We start from the raw sequence: 22,775 nt of genomic DNA, 5'->3' as shown, positions 1-22,775 counted from the left end.
ATCTTTGGATTTATCGAACACTAGATTGCTGAGGTCATTTACCCCTAGTCAATTTATTTGAACACCCCTCTATCACCTAGTACCATATTGTTTTGTTGACCACTGTTTTATAGTACAGTTTAAGATCTCGTACTTCTAAGCCCCCAAACTTCACATTTTTTTCATTATTTCCCTTGATATTCTTGATTTTATGTGTTTCCAAATGAACTTTGGTATAATTTTTTTTTATAATTTTATAGATTTTTTGGTAGTTTGATAGTTATGGCAGTGAATAAGTAGATTAATTTCGGTAGGGTTGTCATTTTTATTATATTAGCTCATACTACCCAGGAGCAGTTAATATTTTTTCCAATTGTTTAGATATAGCTTTAATTGTGTGAAAACTGTTTTGTAGTTGTTTTCATATAATTCCTGTGTTTCTTTGGGCAGACAGATTCCTAAATATCTTATATTGTCTAGAGTGATTTTAAATGGAGTTTCTCTTTCTAACTTCTGCTGCTGAGTTTGTTGGAAATATATAGAAATGCTGATAATTTATGTGGGTTTAGTTTGTACCCTGCAACTTTACTAAAGTTGTTAATTATTTCTACTAGCCCTTTAGTTGATTTTCTGGGGTTCTTTATGTATACCATCATGTCATCTGCAATGAGTGATAGTTTAGTCTCCTCATTACCTACTTTAATCCCTTCAATTTCTTTTTCTTCTCTAATTGTTACTGCTAGCAATTCTAGTAAAATGTTGAATAAAAAAAAAAGGTGATAAGGGGTGTCTTTGATTCATTCCTGATCTTATTGGGAAGGCTCCTAACTTGTCCCCATTGCAGATGATACTTATTGATAGATTTTTAAAAATAAACACTGTTTATTATTTTGAGGAAAGGCCTTTCTATTCATATACTTTCTAGTACATGAATATGAATATGAATTTCAATAGGAATGAGTGTTGTATTTTGTCAAAGGCTTTCTCAGCATCTATTGAGATAATCATGTGATTTCTGTTTTTTTGTTTGTTTCTTTGTTTATATGGTCAATTATGTGGATGGTTTTCTTAATATTAAAACATCCTTGCATTCCTTGTATAAATCCTACCTGATAATAATGAATAATACTCCTGATCACTTGCTGGACTCTTTTTGCTAGTATTCTATTTATGATTTTTGCATCTTTATTCATTAAGGGGATTGGTCGGAAGTTTTCTTTCTCAGATTTTTGGTCTGCCTGGCTTTGTAATCAGTACCATATTTGTGTCATAAAAATAATTTTGTAAAATTCTTACTTTCTTTGTTTTTTAAAATAATTTGTATAATATTGGGATTAGTTGTTCTGTAAATGTTTGATAAAATTCACTTATGAATCCATCTGGCTCTGGGGATTTTTTCTTAGGAAGTTCTATGATGGCTTGTTCAATTTCTTCTTTCTGAGATGGGCTTGATTAAGAATTCTATTTCCTTTTTTTTTCAATATGGGCAATTGATATATAGTTTTTGTAAATATTCACCCATTTCACTCAGAATGTCATATTTATTGCTATATAATTGAGCAAAGTAGTTTTTAATAATGGTCTTAATTTCCTCTTCATTAGAGATGAGGTTGACCTTTTCATCTTTGGTCCTGTTAATTTGATTTTCTTCTTTCCTTTTTTTTAAGATTAACCAGTATTTTATCTATTTTTAAAATTTTTTCAAAGTTCCAGCTTTTAGTCTTATTTATTAATTCAATAGTTCTTTCACTTTCAATTTTGTTAATTTCTCCTTATTTTTAGGATTTCTAATTTAGCTTCTATCTATTTATTTTCTCCTTGAGTTCCTTCAATTTTTCCTTTAGAAATCTAGATGCTATACCATTTGGTGCATAAATGTTTATTAATGATATTACTTCATTGTTTATAGTACATTTAACAAAATGTAATTTCCTTCCTTATCTCTATTAGTCAGATGAATTTTTACTTTGACTTTGTATGGTATAATGATTGCCACTCCTGCTTTTTTTCTTTTATTTTAGATGATGCGTAATATATTCTGCTCCAGCCTTTTACTTTAAATCTGTGTGTGTCACCCTGCCTCAACTGTATTTCTTGTAAACAATATATAGTAGCATTCTGGTTTTTAATCCACTCTACTATCTGCTTCCATTTAATAGGTGAGTTCATCTCATTCACATTAAGCATTATGATTTCTAACTTTGTATTGCCCTCCATCTTATTCCCCTTTAAATCCTGCTCTATTTCCTTTCACTCTATTCCTTCTTACCAGTATTTTGCTTTTTGTCACACACACCCCATTTCCCCTTTCCTTCTATTTTCCCCACTTCCCTTGTCCTGCTCTTCTACTTCTCTGTAGGGTAAGATAGAATTCTCTGCTGCATTGAGTATACTCATGTTTTTCTCTCTGAGCCAGTTACAAATAAAGTTTAAGTACTGCTTATCATCACACTTATCTTCCCCTATCTATATTAATTTTCCTTGCCTCTTTATGTTATATAACTTATACCATTCTATGTCTCCCTTCCCTTTTCTCTCAGTGCAATCATCTCTTTCAGTCCTTGATTGATTTTTTACTTTGTTACAAACCATCACATTTAGATATACATCATATCATCATATATCATCCTTTACATCATATTATCCTAATCAGCTTACTTTTTCACCCTCTTTCTGATTAAATTCCTTCTATCTTCTCTACTACTGAGATTAATTTTTGAGAATTATTGAAATAATTTTTTCTATGTAGACATATAAACATTTTTACCTTAATGAGTCCCTTACATTTTCTCTTTCTTATTTACTTTTCTGGGCTACCCTTGTGTCTCCTATATGACCTTCAATTTTTTTTTTTAACTTGGATCTGGCGTATTCCTCAGGAATGCTTGAAAATCTTTTGTCTTATTGAATGACTATATTTCTCCCTGAAAGAGTATACTCAGTTTTGCTGGATAAGTGACTCCCATGGGTTGTAAAACCAAATTTTTCACCTTTCTGAATATAAAATTCCATTCCTTCCCATCCTTTAATGTAGCAGTCACTAGGTTCTCAGTGATCATGATTGTAGTTCCATGATATTTGAATGGTTTCTTTCTGGCTGCTTTTAGTATTTTTCCTTGTCTTGGTAGCTCTTGAATAAGACTATTACATTCCTGGAAAATTGCCAATTGATGTTTTCTTTCTGGAGGTGATGTATAAATTCTTTAAATTTCAATTTTATTTTATTTCTCAAGGATCTTTGGGCAGTTATCTTTGATAATTTCCTATAATATGATATCCAAGGTATTTTTTTCATCATGGCTTTCAGGTAATCCAATAATTCTCAGATTATCTCTCCTAAATCTGTTTTCTATGTTGGTTGTTTTTTTCAATAAAACATTTTATGTTTTCCTCTGTTTTTTTATTCCTTTGATTCTGTTTTATTTTTTCTTGATTCCTCAGGAAAATATAAGTTTATAGATGGTCAATTTTGAATTTTAAGGCCTGGTTTTCCACTGTCAGTTTTTGGTTTTCCTTTTTCAATTGATCCATTGCCTTTTGCATCCATTTCATTTCCCTCCCTATTTTCCTCTACCTCTAATAATTGGTTTTGAACTCTTTTTTGAGCTCTTCCAGAATCTGTGTCCAATCCATATTTTTCTTTTGGACTTTGAGTGTGCTGCCTTTGCTTTCACTGTTCGCTTTAGCATCTGTACCTTGTTCTTTTTCTCCATAAAAGTCTTTAGAGTTAGTTGCTTTTTTGATTGTTTACTCATTTTTCCTAACTATAGGTATGCTCTGTTTTCTGGGGAGCTGGAGTACACTCTTAAACTTCAATCCTTCCTTTGTATTATTTTTGGCTTATTTTCTGGGTTGTTACTAGTTTACCAAATTTTCAGAGGACCTCGATTTCTGATAGTCCCCTCCCTGTGTTGATCCTTGGAATGCTAATAGCTTAAAGACTTCCCTCAGGCTTGAGTGTAAGCATTTCATCTCAGTATGAACTTGATCACATCAGGTGCTGATCATATTCTAGCCCCAGGCTAGAAGATTTTTAGATTCAAGGTGTTCTTGATTTAATGAGGCACACCCTTAATTTTACCCTCCTGGATCTCCAACTTTAGTTTCAGGGAAAAAGATTCAGGGGAGGCCTTTCCTGAGAACTACTTCCTCACCCCATGCCCAGACAAGGATTCCAGGTTTAGCTCTGTGCCCATGCAAATTGGCCCCCTTCAGGCCATATTTCCTTGGGCTGGTACTCTGGACTTCTCCACAGGTTTGTGATTTCAATGGATGTTAGCTGTCTTGGACCACTAATTGCCCAGCTAGATCTCATAGTCTGACTTAGTTTGGGCTTAAGTTTGGAACCTGTGAGAGCATATATGTGGGGCAGTAGGGGATGTGGTTTACTCTTGGCTTGTTCTTCACTTTCTACTATGCCTCCTGCTAACTTTGCTCCCTCTCCCCTCAGTTCCCCAAATGATCTCTGCATATCTTTTTAGTTTTTTTTATTCTTTTTTTGTGGGCTATTTCCCTCTTTTTCTCTCTTTTCCTTTTTTCTCTCCTGTATTCCTTTTGTGGTGATATTTTACTCTTGGTCCTGAGGATTTTCATGGTAAAAGGGTGAGCTGATGCCCTAGTTACTCCTCCATGTTGGCTCTATCCCAGAAGCTCCAACCTCATTTTCTTAAAGCTAAAGATTTGATCACTGCTATTTTCCTAATTAGTAAATTTTAGTGGCTCCCCATGACTTCTAGGATCAAATATCACATTCCCTATATATTTTATGACTCTTAATGGACTGACCTCTCATATGTCTTCAGCTTCTTTTTGTATTGCTTTCCCTACTATACCCACAATCATACCCTGATTGATTGAAATATAATCTGAACTTTTGTTAAATAACTCTTGTTCTGAAATGAGATTAATGGTTTCAAGCCAATGAATTAATTAACTGATAATTCAATAAGCACCTACTCTGTGATGGAAACTGTTGGTTCTTGAAAATTAAAAAAAAGAAAAGAATGAGAAACAAGTTTACTTTTCACTAAGCTTGCAAATGTAGTCAATTTTTAGTGGCTTAGTGAAAGAGTACTGGATCTGATCAAGAAAATATCTTCCTGAGTTCAAATCTGGCCTTAAATACTAATTCTCTGTTTGATGGAGGACAATTAACTTAACCTCATTTGCCTCTGTTTTTATACCTGTAAAATGAACTAGAGAAGGAAATGACATTGCCACTCCAGGATCTTTGCCAAGAAAACATCAGAGTTGGGAAGTAAGACATGACTGAAAATGACAGAAGAGGAAAGATACTAAAGTATCTGTCACACAATAGTTGCTCAACAATTTATTGTTGATTGATTGACTTGAATCTTATCTCAAAACCCAGGAGCTTTTACAATTCTGCCTTGTTGTTGGAAGACTTAGCTTGTATCTGACTAGGAACACAAGCCTAGGAAAAATGATAATCATGTAAATATGTAGATTTGTTATAATACTTCATTCAGGAAACTTTATAGATGTTTAAAATGGATAGTGAAATTAATTTATAATATGATAGCAAGTGGACAAGTCTAGGAAAAAATAAACCATTATAAAAGGCAGAGATAATGAAGATAGACTTGCCTCATTGCAAAAATTATTAAAAGTAAATTAACATGGTGCAATCTTGAGTTAAATATGGAGAAATTAAACAAAAGAAGAGAAGGGAGATGCCAGAAGTGATTCAAAGTATTATAAATGCTGAATATATAGCAAACCAGTTTTAAGAGGATAATATAATTGATGATAGAGTTGTCCTATAATAAATGACTTCTATATCAGCAATCAGAAAAATTGACTTGCATATTTACCTTATTGGATATGTAAAAATAATTTTAAGATCAGTCAAAATTTATGTTTTTCTTTTCTTTTCGTGAATCTATGAACTGCAATAAAAATGGAAGTATATTTATCTTAGCTGTGAAAGGAAGATTAATTCTTGCCTGCTGAAGAAATGGTTGATTTTTATCAGAAACATAATGACATAGTTTTGCCTGAATATACAGAAATATTACTTAAAATAGCTTTTGTTCATGAGGATATCAAAAGGAAACTGCAACATAGGAAGAAGATAAAGAGAACCAACACTATTTTACTATTAAAAGTTCATGATGAATTAATTTAAATGTATAAAACTGACATTTGGCTTTCATTTTTTAATGTTCAGATAAGATTCATGGCTTTGACAAATGAAGACAAAATATTTAATCACATGGAAAAATGAACAGATTCACTAACAATTCAGTAAAGGTTAATCAAAGCACATACAATTTGTTGGATATGCTATTAGTAAATGTAGATTCATTTTATATATAAATTGCACTGGATTATGACTAAGGCCCTATCCATCTCCAACATTGTATGATTCTGAATTTTTTGGAATTTGAGAAATTCTTCTTCTAATGGCTCATACTGATCTGAATTTCCCCCTTGTTCTTCCATCTAGGGTCCAGGTCCTGCAGGATGTGACAGCAAGATGGAAAGAGTGAAATGTGATCACAGAGTTAAATTCTTTGCCTACTGTCTAAGACTTAGAATACTTACACATTAAATAAAAAATTCCTACTAGATTCCCAATTTATGAATCATTTTGCTTTAAGTAGTTTGTAAACTCTTTGGTGTCAGAGAGGATGTACATACTATTGTATTGTATTCTTTTTTACATCCAAGCATGTGAAGACTTCTGTTGGAACAAATGCGGATAATCCATTTCAATGGCCATAAAGGTGGCTGAAGAATGGATTGTGGAGAGCTTAGAACTTCCTCAGACATCAAGGATGCCAAGGTCTTCCAGTGCATTCCTGGACATCTCCAGTTGTCTTGACTTCTGCTTTGCCATTGAACTTTGATGACTCTGGAAGACTGAATGAGGCCAATGGATTCATGCAATTATTACTGTTAAACCGAACCTCCAGGTATGTCAAGACCTTACCCTTTGGATATCATTGGTGCTCTTTGAAAATGAATAATATTTGTATTCCCTACAGTATCCATCCCAAAGTTTTAGACAATTTGGATACATTTAATATGCTCTTAATATAGACTATGGATTTTCTACAAATTATTTTCTATAAAAGTGTTAATTGTATCTAAATTTACTCCATTCTTTCTAGGAGTTTACTTGTGTATTTATTTTTCCTATTCTTAGTAGTGATGTCAAAAATAGGTGAATTTCTCATAAGAAATAAAAACTAGCCTCTTTGTTTTTATTTAGATAAATCACTCCATATCTAGACTCTGGATATTTTCTGTGGCTTCCCCTATGCTCATCCTTCTCAGCACCATCCCTTGGCCTCCCAGACGTTCTTGATATCTCAGTTAATGTTCTACCTTCTACCCAGAAGAACCAGATCTCAAAGTGGTAATCATTAAAAAATTTGGTAATGCCTAAGAAATAGAATGGTGGACCAGTGCGATGGATTAGGTAAGTAATGCTTACTAATAAATGGCAATAAGTCTTTATTATTTGATAAGTCAAAATGTACAAGCTTTTGGAAGAAGAAATTTATTTTTGACAAAAACTGTCAGGAACCTGGAAAATGGTATGGAAGAGACTGAGGATAGATCTATATTTCACACCATAGAACAAGAGGAAGTCAACATGGGTGGATGATTTAGGCATAAAAGGTGATACTATAAGTGATTTAGGGGAGCATAGAATAATCTGTTTCTCAGATATATAGATAAGAGAAGAATTTATGACCAACAAGAGATAGAGAGCATTATATGTTATAAAATAGATTTTTGATACTATTAAATTAAAAAAAATGTTTTTGTAGAAACATAACCAATGCAAACAAAATACAAAGGAAAGTAGGAAGTTGGAGGGAAAATTTATAGAGGTATCTCTGATAAAGTTTTCTTTTAATTGAGTTCAATTTATTTTTTAAAAAGTCATTCTCCAATTAGTAAATGTTCAATGAATATACATAGACAGTGGCAAAGTATTGGAAATTGAGGGTATGCTTATCAATTTGGAAAAAAGTAGGATTTATTATGATATATGATTGTAATGGATTATTATTGTACTATAAGAAAAAAATCAGCAGAGTCCTTTTAGAAAGGTCTGAAAGACTTACATGAACAGATGAAAACTGAAGTGAGCAGAAACAGGAGAACATTTTATACAGTACCAGAAATATAATTTTTATAGTCCACTGTGAATTGAGTTGCCTATTCATAGTGATACAAAGATCCATAAAGATGCAAAATAATATATGAAGAAAAGCTATTTCTATCTCTGAAGAAAGAACTGATGGAGTCTGAATGCAGATTGAAACATCTCATTTTTTTTTGCCTTCATGACATAGAGAAATGTTTTGCATGATTTCATGTATATCCATTATGAAATCGGTGGCATTCTCAAGAACTGTGAAGGAGAGGAAAGGTAAGCAGAAGATTTGGAATGTTTTTCTCTGTAAATGGAAAAAAACCCCCAATAACAACATATAAGTATATATATATATATATATATATATATATATATATATATATATATATATATATATAAATACAAATAAATAAAATATATCACATATATTGAAATAGGTAAATATATATATATATATATATATATATATATATATATCAAGGCTTGTATCTAGGTTTCTGCAAGATCACATGCTTTCCTAGCATTCAAAATATCAATACAAATATTAGTCTTTATTCTACCCAACAAAAAAGGTAAGAAAAGTATCATTTTCCCTCTAGTATTATATACATCATTAAAAAGGTACCATTTTCCTCTTTGAGTCACACCTTCATGTCAAAAACTAATCATATTTCTAAATTCATAACAAGGTGCTTTAGATGAGAATTCCTTAGAGTTTGTGGTAGGACAGGAAGTAATGTCATAGCTTCCTGTTTAACCCACTCTTTTTACCTCAGAAATCTTTGAAGGCATATGCTAAAGGCAAAATTAGAGATTATGATTGAAAAAGAAATGAAAATGACAAAGTTACCTTCTTTTCTATAGAACTTTCCATTTACAAATAATTCATACAGATCCCTGAGGGAGTAGTCCAAGTCTTTTGTTATTTTATGTTGTGTCAAAGACTACCCTGATGGTTTTTTGTTGTTGTTTATTTTTTCCAGAATCAGTAGTCATTAGTGCAATATTGATGTGTTTCTTCTGCCCACTGCTTAGCATAATCCTTTACTTTGATAGATTAATGAATGCTGTTCATTCATATCTTTGATCCTGTTTTCTGTTTTTTTTTTTTTTATTAATTTAAAGGTCAATCAGGATAAGTCCAAGCTTTCTTCCACATTATACTCCTTCAAATACTTGACTGTATCTCAAGGTCCTCATTCTGCATGAGGTCTTTCCTAGTTGGACAGTTGCTAATACCTACCCCTCTGAGGTAACCTTAGATCTGCTCTCTAACATATTTTGAACCCTCAGGTATATGTACAAGTTATCTTTCCCATTTAGATGAAAGTACAATGAAAGTAAGATGTGTTTTATTGTCTTTCTATAACTCAAATGTCTGGTGCAAAGTAAAATCCTAGCATATCATTTTTAATTGATTCATTATGAAAGTTTCCCTAGAAGTGAATTATTATATATGGTGTTTCCAACTGCTATAACCTTGAGGTTGTTACTATAGAATATATCCAACTCTCTATCTAGAGTTCTAGATTCCAATATCCCATTGCCCAGGAATAACATTTGCCTTCTAAGAAGCAGAACTTTTTTTTCATATATCTGCTCACTGAAGCTCCTACCTCAGTGTTATATTTGATTTCACACTTTTAGTCATCCCATATGTATGATTTGTGTTCAGATCTTGTTATTTAGTCTTTTGAAACATCTCGGTTTCCCCTTCTTTCTACTAAAAGAGATGAAACCTTAATGTAGAGAATCATCACAAGTCTTACATATAACTTTCTGGTTGGTTCCTCTGCCTCCTGTAACCCGTCATTGAAAGTTACCCCCTTTCATTAATTTCTTTAAATACCAGTCAGATTATGAAAGTGCTTAAAATTAATTTAATTAATTAAAATTAATAACTCTCATAGTTACCTCAGATTAACTGCCATTTAAAGTGTTTATATTTTATATGTACATATTGTTGCATGTGGTTCCCTCCAATAAAATCTGATTTTCATGAAAGGAGTTTGCCATTGTCATGCCATATGAGTTTGTATGTTTGCCATTCTAACCTCAGGACTTAAGACACCGCCTAGTAAATGCTAAATATTAAGGAAAGTCTACTGTGGAGAGACTGACTGTTCAGTTCCTGCCTTCCTTTCTTGGGTTCTCCTCCTCTTCAGTCTCCTCTTCCCCCTTTTTCTTCCCCTCTCCCTCTTCTCTTTCCTCCTCCCTTTCCCTTTTTCTTTTTCCTCCTCTTTCTCCTCATCCTTCTTTTTCTGTCTAATTCTTCTACTCCTGCAAAAACACATTTTAACATTAATTTAAAATACTATTTAATTTTCCCTTATATGTAAAAATATTTCACTTTTTTTTCTTAAATTTTGAGTACTAAATTTTCTTCCTTCTCCCCTCTCCTCCATTTGCTTTAAGAAGTCAAGCAATTTGATGTTAATTATATATGTGGATTGGTGCAAAATAAAATTATATATTAACTATATTGAAAAGGAAAACAGACCATAACTAAAAATAAATAGATAAACAAATTAGTAGGAAAATTAAAGAGTCTTTTAAAAATGTACTTCAAAATATATTCAAATAACATCAATTATTTGTCTGGCAGTGGATAGAATTTTTCATTAGTTTTTTTTTTTTCAGAATTATCTTGGATGGTTATATTTAGCTGAATACCTAAGCCATTCATTACTGATCACCATATAATATTGTCATTATTGTCTATAATATTCCTCTATTTCTTATCACTTTACTTTGAATCAGTTAATATAAGTCTTTGTAGTTTTTCTCAAAACCCTTTTCTTGTCATTTATTATAGCACCATAGTATTAGATTAAAATAATATACCACACCTTGTTCAATCATTCCTGAATTGATGGGCATCCCATTGCTTTCCAATTATTCTTGGTCAAAGGGCACATGCAATTTCATACTCCATCAGACAAAGATTCAAATTGGTCTCTAAAAATTTTGGATCAGTCTGAAACCACACCAAAAGTACATGAAGCAACAATTTTTTTCATATTACTTCATTTTTTCCCTTTTCTTTTTTTTATAATAGAACCTAATCTAATAGATGTGAGACAATATCACAGAGTTATTTTAATTTGCATTTCTTCAATCGGTAGTTATTTAGATCATGTTTTCCTAAAATATCTGTAGTTTCAAAATTATTTCAAACAATTATTTTTCTGCATCTATTGCAATTATCATATGATTTTTACTGATTTTATTATTGGTATGGTGAATTATTCTGATAGGTTGCCTCATATTAAACCAGTCCTACATTCCTATTATGAATTTCCCTTCTGATTAATGAATTGATTTTTTTTTATATATTACTATAACCTACTTGCTATTATTTTAGCAAAAGTAGGAAAGGGGAAAAAGATGTTGAAGTATAGGAAAAGTGAATGAAGATGGAGCAAAGGGTCCTGGATTTGAAAATTATGTATTAAATAGGAACTTTCAGACAGTCTATTAGAGAGAATCAATGTTAAATTATCCCTCTGAAAATATCACAACAAATATTTCAAAAAAGGACAAAATTCCCTGAATTAAAGAATTAAACATGGAGAAGGAAATATTCAAGGGTTAGTCCTTGAATATTTCTTCATGTTTACTAATGTTTTTGAACTTATGAAAGAGAGAGAGAGAGAGAGAGAGAGAGAGAGACAGAGAGAGAGAGAGACAGAGACAGAGAGACAGAGACAGAGAGAGGAAAAGGGAGAGAGAGAGAGATAGGTAGCTCAATTGACTAAGGCATTTACTACCTATGTGACCCTGTGCAATCATTTGGCTTTTACTTGCTTTAATCCACTAGAGAAGGAAATGGCTACATATATCGGAAAAAAGTTGTTTTTGTGTTTTGGGGGGGTTTGTTTTGTTGTGTATGTTACTTTTATGCCAATTTCAGTATATCGTATACATCTTCCTTTTATGCTGTCTTTAATGTAAATATCTTTCTAGATTTATGAGATAAATCTCTATATTTCTTCATCATATAGATGCAAACAATATATTTTTCTACAAGAAAATGTCTATTTTCATTTAGATTCTCTTCTATTTTTTGTCTGACTAAGGAGTCATGTTAATCACTCCTGTTTGTTTCTGTCCCCTTTATTTTTTTTAAAGCATATAATCTTTTACATTCAGTTCACACATATATTTTGAAGGCATTCTGACATTTTGTACAAGATGTCAGTCAAAACCTAATTTCCACCAAATTACCCTCCAATTTATTTATCATCAATTCTTGTGAAAAGAGAGGATTTTCTCTCTGATTTACTTCTTTGGTATTTTGAAAGATTGGATTATCATCTTTGAGTGTTGGTTGATTTTTGATAATCTATTCTATTTTAGGAATCTACTTATCTGAACTTTAACCAGTGCTAAGTGATGCTGAAAACACCTATTTAATAATATACTTTGAATTTTAGCAATGCTATGCTCCCATTCAACATGAACCCATTTTTGGTGATTTTCCTTAATGTTCTAGACCTACAATTAAAAAAAATAATTTTTGACATTGTGTCTAGTTCAATAAAATATCTAATTATTAAACTATTTGGCAAAACATAAATTTGCAAATGCAATGAGAGATTAATAAACTACAGATTGTTAATGGATATAGAGATTAATCTAGTGAAAAAATATTGGTTAGAAATCAGAGGATCTGGATTCAAGTCCCATAACTGACAATAGCCACCTCTGTAATCACAGACAAGCCCCTTAGCCTATCTGGACCTCAGTTTCCTCTTCTATATAATGAAACAGTTGTGTTAGCCTCTAGTCCTTCTTTTTCTAATACTATACTCTATGATTTTAAATAAACTATTTCACTGATTCCATTTGCATAGTGTCATTTACAAGTTCCCCCCTCCTCTAATACAATCAAATCTTCTCCTTTGGGATATCCAAGTTATAGCTATTTATGTTTGAATAAGAAAATACTCAGTTGAACATCTACTGAACACTAAAAATTCATTCTTCTTCCAGCCTCCAGTTATTTGCTCTTGCTGTGTCTCACCCCCCACACACACACATACACTTCCTTTCCCCAGGCTTGTAATCAACTGTCCAACCTGAGAATATTTAAAGCCTTAATGATTTTCCCTGAAGATCATCTCTGCCACCAACTCTTCCAGAAAGCCTTCCCTGAACTTCTCATCTAACACTTCTATCATTCTACTAAAATTTTCTAAGAGATATCTCTCTCTTTGGACCCCTCCCACTTTTCTGGCAACTTAATGGAGGAAATGTTATACTGATATTTTTTAGTAGTTCAAAATAACTCCAAAAATCTGTACTTGATGCTATCTATGATACCTTGTTCAGCATTTTCTTTGGGTACTCCAGGAACCTATTGAAATCTGGATTGTGGAAATGAATATCTTTTTTTTTCCTTCTGAGTGAAATGAGTTTATGCTATTAGTTTGCAAAAATGGATGTACATTGACTGAACCCTTTAAAGAGAATCATTCCATAGTTCTACTTAGGATAAAGACTGAACAGAATGAATAGCACCCTTTCCATAAAGTGTATGCAATATGACGCTCTCCTCTTCATTCCTTTTAGGGAAAATTGAATAGAAAGGCACATCAAAATCTTTCCTTAGTTCTGAAATTGAGAAATGCCTTAATGAAAACTTGGGATTGGCTGCAATTTTTAGGGCTCTTGATATCAGGTCAGCAATTTGCTGACCAAACCTGCCTCTGCACACATGCAATCCTAGCCCAACTTAGGTTGCACATGTTTTCATTGCATAAATCAATGAGATTCATTCTCCTAAGAAATTGACCAAAGTTTTGGGGCTATGAAATGTAAATAGAAAACATTCTCGGTGTGGCTTTATAGTCTAGTTGAGGCCTCAGACAACAACAGAGCTGAAAGTGATAGTTAAAAAACCCAGAGATGTTATAGATCATGTTTATCCCCCATCAAGACTCATCCCTTCAGATATTCACTCAAGCTTTATTTGCTTTTATTTTATTTGTAATTCATACAATTGAGTTGTATAGTTTCTGATCCCATTACAAAAGAAATACAATGAATTAGAAGGATGAGGTACTAGAGTCTGGGACACATTTCAGGGTGAGGAAAATTAATCTTATTTTGTATTATTTAATAAGAAATATTAGTATATAATCCATCCTGTTCCCTATTTTATCAAATATTTCATTTTTTCTGTAAAAGTCAGAATATATTCTCACTCTGAACCATAGGTGTGGTGGAATAATCACTCTTAGCCCAGGAGAAACTTGTTTGCTAATCTGGGATCCTTGTTTCAGTTCATTTGTAAATAAAGAACCAATGTGAGATGGGTCATTCCTCAGATGTGGGCTCTCCTGTTCTCTTTTTTTATTAAAGGTAAGGGGTGATCTGATCTCTAAGGGCTGAATGAATTGGGGAGGGATTTTGAGAATATTTTGATTGGGCTGGTTCTCATTCTCTACCTGAGATTACTATAGGCAGTTGACTCATATCAAGAAAACAACATTCCTTAATTACCACATTTGGTTGAGATAAGTCACATCTGAAGGACAACCTACTTTTCCTAGCTTCAGACTAATATTATTACCTGAAGATTATTCCTATCTCTTCATGAGGAAGAAATAGGGAGATGAGATAACTCTTTTTTTTAAGGGTGCTTTTTTTTGCCTTATTTTTTTATTTTTTATTTTTAATAGTATTTTATTTGATCATTTCCATGCATTATTCATTAAAGACAAAGATCATTTTCTTTTCCTCCCTCCCATCCCCCCGTAGCCGACACGTGATTCCACTGGGTGTCACATGTGTTCTTGATTCGAACCCATTGCCATGTTGTTAGTATTTGCATTAGAGTGTTCGTTTAGAGTCTCTCCTCGGTCATGTCCCCTCAGCCACTGTAGTCAGGCAGTTGCTTTTCCTCGGTGTTTCGACTCCCTGAGATAACTCTTAAGTCACTTCCTTATTAAAATATCTTATTGCTGTTCAATCTTATCCAACTCTTGGTGACTCCATTTGAGATTTTCTTAACAAAGATACTAGAAGGACTTGTCATTTCAACTCCAACTCATTTTACAGATAAGGAGACTGAGGCAAACAAGGTAAAATGATTTGCCCAGGATCACATAGTAAGGGTCTGAGGTGGGTTTGAACTCAAGTGTTCATGACTAAGTTTTGTTTTCTATCCATTGTGCAACCTAGCTGCTCACTAAAATGACTACTAATTGGAATTGTCTTACCTTTTCTAGGGAAAGTCCAAATGATGTACTATGAGGACAGTCAGAGGGAAGACATACCTAGTTTTAAAACATCCTCACTAGAAGTCTTTGGTCCTTGAGAGAGGCAATTGACCCAATTTATTTGTTATTGCTTGCCTAACAAATAAATGGATTAGGCTGAGTTTCTTGACTTTTTGACTGAGATGGCCAATGTGACTCACTTTATTAAAAATATACATATTACTGTTAAAATCTTGCCCTACAGAAAATTGTGTCTCAGCCTACATTTCTAGAGGGGAGAAAAAGAATGGAAAGTGAGTTAGGGTTAAAGTATAAGAGATAGTGGGAGAAAAATATAATTATAACAAGTAAAAGAATAAAAATAAAAAAAAACTGTAAAAAATCTCCATTTTACAAACCCTAAACAATAGCATTTAATACCAAGTTTCTGATAAAATATAAAGAAATATATAATGTGCATATTTCTTTATAATATGAAGAAAATATGAATCCAAACCTTAATAACTCCTAAGGGATGCATGATGATGTTGGTGATGGTAGTGACTGCTATAACAACAACACTGGGATACCATTTTAAAGTTCATATTTACAAAGTAATTTAGAAAAATCTTATTTAATCTGTATAAAACCCTGGAAGTGAGATACTCTTAACTATTTTTCTTTCATTTGTTTACCTATTAACAAATGATGACACTGAATATGAAGAAAATTAAGTCTTGTTGGGGTTATACAGTTGTAAGTGACTTAGTTTTGAAACTCAGATTTTCCTGACTAAATTTTCTCATTAGACAATCTGGCTTTGTCTATATCACAGAAAAGGGTGATATTTGAAATTCATAATGATGACTCAATGTTATCAAGAGTAGATTAAATATAACTGAAATATGTATATATTGATTTGTCCACATATGCATATATGTAAATATATGCAAAATAATAATAGCCAACATTTATAATAATGTTTTACAAAGTTTTTTTTTAATAGTATCATAATCTGTTTTCACAGCAAACCTAGGAGATAAGCAACATTATTATCTTCTTTTATAGATGAAACTGAGATTAAGAGAGTTCAAATTGTTTGCCCAGTGCCACCCAGCTAAAGGTGGTCTGAAGTAGAATTTGAATTGAGGTTTTCCTGAATTCCAGTCTAATACTCAGTCTTCTCTGTCCACTGATCCCCTGATCTTCCTATCTCTACATACATCTACATATATGTGTGTGTGTGTCTATTATCAACTAGTGTGACATGAAAGTGACTGAAGAAAGATTATAATCCAAAATCATTGAGATGAGAGAAGTTTTGATTGTTCAATGTATCAGTATGAAATATGTTGGGCTTTCACTCAAGAGGGATTCTTTTATTCTTAGCCAATGTAGCTAAAACCAATATATTGATAAATGTATGCTATCATTTGTAAGCACAAAAGGAAATAGCACTGGAGAAGAGAGTAATGAACAACTGGACTATGGATCAGATCTGCCATGAGTTTGAAATCTGATTTTGGAAGACATTTCTCTTACCACAGGAGGAAAATGGTTGATATTTGATTATGATAATAGCACCTACCTTATATGGTAGAGGAGTAAGTAACAGATTCAAGTTGCATGGTTTGATAGATATTATAAGATTTAATTTTGGGTGAATTGTCATACTTTACTGTGAATATTTATTATGCAAAATTTTGGGTTTTCCCCCCCACATGATGGCTGAATATAGCAAAAGAGGAGCAAAAATAGATTTCTATTAATAAAAAATGTAGATCTCCACCTATGTAGCCTGATGAATAATTGTCAACAAAAGGAAGGGGATCAGCAGGACCTCTACCCTCTGACATATTTTACTCACCCAACTTGGGTAGATAATCATTGCCCATCTTATGATCCCTTAGTGATGGGTGTACTTCTTGCCCAACATGAGAACAGAGATGACCTTTTTCTTGGATCTCTTATGATGAGTTATGGAAAGTTCCCAAGTTAGGAGTTCCTTGACCCTATTGTTACTTCCCTTGATTTTCTATCTTTGGATGAGAATCTGCTTCCTTAATGACTACCCATCTTCAGACCCTTGCTAGGGCTTGAGTAGAGATTTTCCTGTCCACCAATGTAAATGTGGGATCACCAATAAGAATTTATATTTTATGTCCCATCTGGACTGTCTGGGACTTCAGGGTTATATAAAATCTATACTGTAGAGAGCAAAGGGGGAAACTTGGATCATAAGAAAGTTCTTGGATCTAATTCTTTGAAAGCAGCCAGGTCCCTTTTAACCCAGAACTCTGTCTTAGAAGATTTGATAGTAGGTTGGACAGATCTTTTCATTACAATAGGAAGTGTGTGTGGTCAGGTTAGGACCCAGGTCCTTCCAAGTCCAGATCTGGTGTTCTATCCACTCTGCTACCTAGCTGACATGAAGAGATCTCTTAAAAAGTATAAATATATGTACTACCAAAAAAAAAAGAAACTTTAGAAATCAAAACAAACAAACCTTAAAGTACTATGTTTGATAAATGCTTGTTTGCTGTTGTTATAATTATTGACCTAGAATTATCTTCCATTTTGACAAGATTTGTAATATTGTGATTCAACCATAAAGATTAGTTCCAAATTGCTCAACCTCACAGAGATTGCAGAAACTGTCATACCACCCTTACTTTTCCAAAACAAAGGAAGATCTTGTTGTTAGAATATAACATTTTCAAATTGTCCTTTCTAAGGATGGAAGGAAAAACAAGAATTCAAAGATATACTCCTATTTTTTGAATAATATAAATTTCTTGAGGACATGAGCTGATTCTTATTTAATTTTGGCATGACTAATTCTGAGTACATTAATTAATAAATATTTGATGATTGATTAAAGAGTAGGAATTGTAGGCAATCTTTTCAATAAGCATTTATTAAGACCTTAATATGAGCCAGACACAAAGAAATGGGGGAAAAAAGCAAATGAACAAAAAACAAAAGAAAGCAAAAGAAACTACTACAGTTGTTGACCTTAAGAAGCTCATGGAATATATATATATATATATATATATATATATATATATATATATATTATTAGATTTATTAAATGATCATTAGGAATCAAGGAATAAAGAGGATACAAAATAAAGACAACATGCCCATGGCTGATCAGCCAGTTCAAATGTCTACCTTATCACCACCAAGCTCAGTACAGAAAGTAAAGAGCTAGGACCCTTCATGTCCCTGCCCCTAATAATCCCTGTCTACAGGAAGTACATTATGACAGGAAATCAGTGGGTTCCTGGGAAATGTAGTTCTTTTTTTAGGATAATGGATTTTCAATTATACATTCTCCCTGAGATCTGCAGAAGACTAGTCTCTCCAATGGATCTTGTAAACATAACCAACTTTTAAATTACAATAATTTGGGGATAAAAGGAAAAGAGAAAAAACCCAATGATTGCTCGGCACATTGACAAAAAGCCAGTTAGGAGGCAATCCCCTTTATCATAAGAGTATACATACAAAAAAAAAAATTCATACAACACCACACAGTTCAAATCACCATATCCCAAAGTTCACTCTGGATCTTTTGGTGCAGTATGTGGTCTGTGGAGGCATGTTCATGATACCTTCTCCAAACAATTCACTTTCTGGATTTGGAGAGGTAGCATGTCTTTTATCCTAAAATTACTCTCAAAAAGAATGTAAATGTTGCATTTTGGAATAATAATACATTACCCCTGAAGAGGGTGATTGAAAAACACAGGGATCACTTAGGAATGCATGGCTGAGTTATGAGGAATATGAATTAATTTGCAAGAGAAAATAAAAAATGTCAAAAAAATTCAAATAAAAGAGAAATGGTAACTTCTGGATGAAATATAGAATATCAGTCTTATGTGTGAAAATTCTAAGTAAAAGAAAAATAAATTTATAACAGGTCCTTGAATCAGGGCCTAATTAAAGCAATTGATATCCCACAAGTGTGTAGGACAAAATGCAGTAATTTTTCACTTACCCATTTGCAGTCAAGACTACAGGAAGTTGCCATACTATAATTGAGAAAAGGTACTAGATTATAGGAGCAAATGGGAGCCCGGATGGAGCCAGAATAATTGATTTTGTGTATTTTTATAGAGTGTGTGGTACAAGGAAAACCTGCATTTAGCACATGTTAAATAGCCACAACCTCAAGTCTTACACCCGGTTTAGTTATTGCATTCTTTGCACATAATGTCATCAATCCACATAGGATTCTTTTGGTCTCTTTGACCTTGTGCTCAATCGGCACTATGCAAGTATCTTTGTCTTTCTTTGGCAGTAGTTGCCATCAATGTAAAAATTTAAATTAATTTCAAATAATAAAATATTATATTTAATTAGATTTATTAAATGATCACTAAAAATAAAGGAATAAAGGGGATACAAAATAAAGACCATGTGCCCATGGCTGATTAGCCAGTTCAAATACCTGCCTTACCACCACCAAGCTTGGGATAGGAAGTAAAGAGCTGGGAACCTCCACATCCCCGCCTAATATCCCCTTTCTATAGGAAGTACATAATGACAGGAAGTTGGTAGACTCCTGAGAAATGTAGTTCTTTTTTAGGGTAACAGATTTCCAATTATACAAATAATGAGGATGACAGATAAGTGACTCTGTAAATAATGAATATAATACAGTTTTAGATATATTCATATTATATATATATATATATATATATATATTGAGAGAGATTCAGAGAGACAAAGACAGAGAAGAAAACATAATCAGAGAGGAAAATAATTAGAAAAAAATATTTCAAGAAATTATATTTTTTTTCAGTGCACTATTGCCTCAAGTTGTGGCATCCAGTTTGACAATATTTCTCGATAGAGCAGTTCTACACATTTTTCATCTCTCATTAGACTTCCAGAACTCCTGTGTTCAGTCTGGCTTTCCAGAAATCAGGCAGCTAAAAAACATTTATTAGGTGCCTCCTATGTGTCAGGCACTGTGTTTCTAGGGATACCAAGAAATACATCACAGACCCTGACCTCAAAAAATCATAATTTAAGGAGGAATGAATGTCAAAAAGGTATAAACAATTTGTCTACAGGAAAAATAGGAAATGATCAAAAAAGAAAGGGTTAGCATTAAGAAGGGCTGGTAAAGGCTTTCCACTTACATAATATAGAATTGATATGAGGCTTGAATAAAGTCAGATGAAACAGCTGAGGAGAAAGAGAGCATTCCAGGCATGTGGGACAATCAGAGAAAATCACTGCTTTGGGGAGAAGGATTATTTTTTCATGGTACCTCACGGAGGCCAGATTGTGTTGCTGGATATGGAGGGGAAATGCAAGAAGATCAGAAAGGGAAGAAAAGCATCTCTCATGTTTATGTAGTTATCAGAGTGCTTTTAAGTCGTGCATCCCAACTAAATTCCCAAATGAGGTAATTATTTGTTAGTCACAGTAGTATCCTCAGAGAAAGGAACTTCAGATTAAAGATACTAAATAAACTTATGAATGAATAAAAGGAGTAGATATTTGAGTCTTCTGGATGTAATATGTGGGATGGACTGTTTTTTTTTTCTATTTTGTTTCTAGTTTCTCATCAACATGTTCAAAGGATCTAGCAAGCACACACACATACAGCAGTTCAAAGCAACTGAGTTTATATGGTGTCTGAGATGCCTTAGAATCTAGATTTAGAACCCTGTGGTTCATAATTTGACATAATTTTCATTCTACCTCCCAGTAACACAGAATTTTGGGGGTTCTCATATCCCATGATAGTATTTTCAAAAATACACCCTGTACTTAGACATGTCTTGGGTTTATCCTAAAAGAAATATTGTTTTGCCCTTAATATACTACCTGAGAAAAGTCATCTTTAAGGAAACAATTGTCTCAGTGTGATCTTAAAAGAAAATGGCTGTGTTGGCTACTGTGGAAAGATTGAGTGAAATATGTTCAGCTATTTTTGATTTATAGACTGGGACATGTACTTATTTCCACTTGCCCATTGGCATCTTTGTGCACAAATAATGCTAAGGGGCTGCAGAGGACAAGTTTGAGGGTGGATCTCCCTCCCACAGGGAATAGATATGATAATTAGTGATTGTATGATTTTGAAGAGAATGTTATGAGGATCACAATGTTGAGCCATGAATGTACATCTTGGTGAATGTCTACTAAACCAAACTCAGCACCTATAACTTCATCTTTTTTTATTTTAAAAGTTTCAACATCTTATTTAAAAAAATAAGTTTCTTTTTTACTAATGTGAAGATGATTTGTGCCATGAAAAGAAGAAAGAAAAAAGAATCCACTTAAATTGACTATATATTTTGTGGTGAATTATGTATAAAGTAAATCCCAATTTAGCTCTTAGTTACAGAATTTGCATCAGGTCATCTCCTAGGTATAGTAACTGGCATATTGTGACTTCTTAAGTAGAATTAAGCAGAGAAGGATAATGGAGAAGGTCCTGATTTGGGGTTAAGAAGTACTGGATTTGAGTCCTGGATTTGACACTAACTCAAAACCACATCATACCTCACAATTACTATGTGATACTGATTAATTCAGTTGCATTACTGGGACTGTTTCCTGAAGTCAGGAGGTTCAGACAAGTTGTCATTTCACTATGGTTACACAACTTGTCAATATTGGAGGCAGGATTTGAACTCAGTTCTTCCTGAAATAACATCTAGTGCTCTTTTCACTATTTCATGAAATTGGACTTACATAGGATAGTTTGGCCTGGATACTTTCTGTTGTTCTTTCCAGCTCAAATATTAGAGTAAAAACTAACAGTAAAAAAGTTTCTAATGTGATTTCCTTAGAATGACACTGTAGATGGGCATAAGAATTACTCTGCTCATTTTATAAAGGAATGGATGCCAGCTCTACAGAATTTCTGAAATGGATGAAGCCTCAGTGGAAACTATTTCAAATAATGTGTGCGGAAAATGAACAAGCAAAATCCCCAGTGTAACATGCTTTAATAAAATTAGGACTCGGATCCTTAGATTTTAATAAAGTTTATTAGAATTACTTGGATAGGTGGAAGAAGAGAGAGATAGACAGGGGGCCTAATCTAACTTTGCATGTAGCTACTCCAGCAGACCCCAGCACAGATATTCCTTAGAAGAATGCCAGAGACAGAGAGAGTGTGAAGTCCCTACTTAGTCCTTTTTATAACCTTCTGGCTACCTTTTTCTTGTCTTTCACCTCTGGGTCCAGTTCAAGCTCATACCAGGTAAACATCACCTGCAGGACCACTGAATGGGGTGGAGGAGGGCGTAATTTCCTTTGCACAAGTAAGCATCTACCTCATGCTCAAACATTTTCATAATCTGGAAAATTGTAAAGATTCAACTAAAAAGTTAGCTGAAAATATCCATAGTTTTAGTAGCAGGATGTTAAAAATCCTACATAATCAATTAGTATTTTATAAACCACTAACAAAGTTGTATACG

Source organism: Monodelphis domestica, chromosome 1, assembly GCF_027887165.1.
Source record: "Monodelphis domestica isolate mMonDom1 chromosome 1, mMonDom1.pri, whole genome shotgun sequence".
NCBI classification, from domain to species: Eukaryota; Metazoa; Chordata; class Mammalia; order Didelphimorphia; family Didelphidae; genus Monodelphis; species Monodelphis domestica.
The sequence above is the reverse complement of the archived record's forward strand: the minus strand, read 5'-3'. Positions refer to the sequence as shown.